A 2,479-nucleotide genomic window follows, 5' to 3' on the forward strand; every position below is an offset into this window, starting at 1 on the left:
CGCCGCCGCCGCCGCCGCCGCCGCCGCCGCCGCCGCCGCCGCCGCCGCCGCCGCCGCCGCCGTCGCACGGATAGACGGAGTGTTCTGTGTGCGAAGTGGAGAGAGAAGGACGCTAGCTTACGCAGGCTTGACATCTTACCGCTAGTTACCGCTGTATTTGCTCAAGATATAGCGCTATCTGTCGCAACACGCGTGAACTAAAAATCAGGCCTTTTTTACCACACGACCCGTATATGTGCTAGCACGTGGTCGCTTATTTGCATTTCTCTCTTTTTGTTTAAACTATATATTGAAATTCTGTTTGGTTGCTTTTATAATGTTCCTGATAGTCGTCTGAGTGGCTAGCCTCTTTCATTTTACGTGTATAAACTCTGAATTTTCCACATTAAGCATAAATATCAAGCAGTGTCGCATTTTCAATAGCATATTATAAATTTTTTGTTGTTTTCGATGCAACTTTTTAAGCTAGCTACTCATTAACGTTCATACTTTCACACATTGCTGTAAAAGCATTTGTAATTCTATGCATGCAATTAGAAGGAAAGAGAAATGAGAAAACGGGCCTAATGTCGGTAACCAGCATCGCCTTAATTTAAACGAAGTTTTTCAACGTTTACAAGATGCGAACTTAAAAGTCAATCCTAGTAAATGTGTTTTTTTGAAAAGAGAAGTCAAATACCTCGGTCATGTTGTATCCGCAGAGGGAGTAGCAAGGTATCCTGAAAACATTTCTTCCGTTAATGATTGGCCGCTTCCAAGAACACGAAAACAGGTACGGAGTTTCCTTGGTTTTTGTTTTTATTACAGGAGGTTTATCAAGGGTTTCTCCAATTTGGCTAAGCCTTTGTATCAATTAACGGAGGAGAATTGTAAATTTGTTTGGTCTTCTGATTGCCAGGAGGCATTCGAAGGATTAAAGCGTATTATTATCTATTCTCCAATTTTATCTTTTCCTTCGGGACAGGGACAGTTTGTTTTAGATACCGATGCCTCGAATCATGGCATTGGGACGGTGCTTTCTCAGAAACAGAGAAAACAGGAGAAAGTGATTGTCTATTACAGTCGAGTATTCAGCAAGACCGAACGGAACTATTGTGTTACTCGGCGAGAATTGCTGGCTGTCGTAGATTCTGTAAAATTTTGCCATCATTACCTCTATGGACGAAAGTTCTTCGTGAAGACGGACCATGTCTTTCTCCGTTGGTTGATGTCCTTTCGAGATCTTGAGGGACAATTGGCAAGGTGGTTGGAGCGTCTGCAACAATATGATTTCGATGTTCATCATCGAAGCGGAAAAGCTCACGGCAATGCAGGCGGGTTATCTAGGCGTCCCTGTTTGCAAGAATTTTGTCACTATTGCGCGAAAGTAGAGCAAAATGAAAAATCTTTCAGAGAAAAGGCCCTCGGTCGGATTATCTTTGTGAAAGAAAATCTTCAAGAGTGGCGTTCAGCACAACTTCAGGATACGATTATTTCACAGATAATTCAAGCCAAGGAGGCCGGGAGACGTCCAGAATGGCAGGAGATTGCTTCTGGAGAGACTTTGAAGATTTACTGTACTCATTGGGAGATGTTGACATTGGACAATGGTGTCCTTTATAAGAAGTGGGTTTCAACTAATTTATGCAAAAACATTTTGCAGGTCGTATTTCCTCAACAGAAAATACAGGAAATTCTGAGGGAGGCTCACGATACGCCTGCTGGAGGACATTTCGTGGTAAACAAAACCTAAAACCCAACTCTCCAAAAAAATAAGGAAGCATTTTTATTGGGCCACTAGCAAAAAGAACGTCGAGAAGTGGTGTGCTATGTGTAATATTTGCATTGCTAGAAAGGGTCCCGCCGGAAAGGGAAAATCTCCTTTGCAGATTTACAATGTTGGCGCCCCCTTTGAGAGAATACAGATGGACATTCTAGGCCCTTGCCCATTTCCATATCAGGGAACAGATATCTCTTGGTAGTCGTGGACTATTTCACGAAATGGCCTGAGGCTATTCCTTTGAAAAACAAAAGGGCGAGTACGGTGGCGAGAGCCTTGGTGGATCAGGTGTTTTCTCGTCATGGGTTTTCCTTGAAGTTGCATACGGACCAGGAAAGGAATTTTGAGTCCCAACTGTTCCGGGAGATGACGACATTGATGGGAATTAGGAAGACGTGGACAATCCCTCTTTATCCTGCGACGATACTCGCGAGCGGAACTTCTCGCGAGCGACGGCAAACAGTCGCCTGTTCGCCTCGTCGTCAAATTGCCGTCGGCTCCCGGACACGCCACAAAGATTTTCGCGAGAGTTGGGCGCCAGGTACGGAAAGGCCGCACCACCTCGATAAACGCGATAATAACTGAGAATCACAAAAGATGCGCGTCCCGGAACCGTCGGGACCGGTAGCTCGTTTTATTTTAAGTCGGAGACGGGATGGGTTAGGAGGCGAAATCACTAAACTCGGTAACGGTAACAAAAAGAAGTTTATTCGGGGACTC

This window comes from Odontomachus brunneus, unplaced genomic scaffold, assembly GCF_010583005.1.
Source record: "Odontomachus brunneus isolate Ranch 3 - 2012 unplaced genomic scaffold, Obru_v1 Obru_scaffold_116, whole genome shotgun sequence".
Classification (NCBI taxonomy): Eukaryota; Metazoa; Arthropoda; class Insecta; order Hymenoptera; family Formicidae; genus Odontomachus; species Odontomachus brunneus.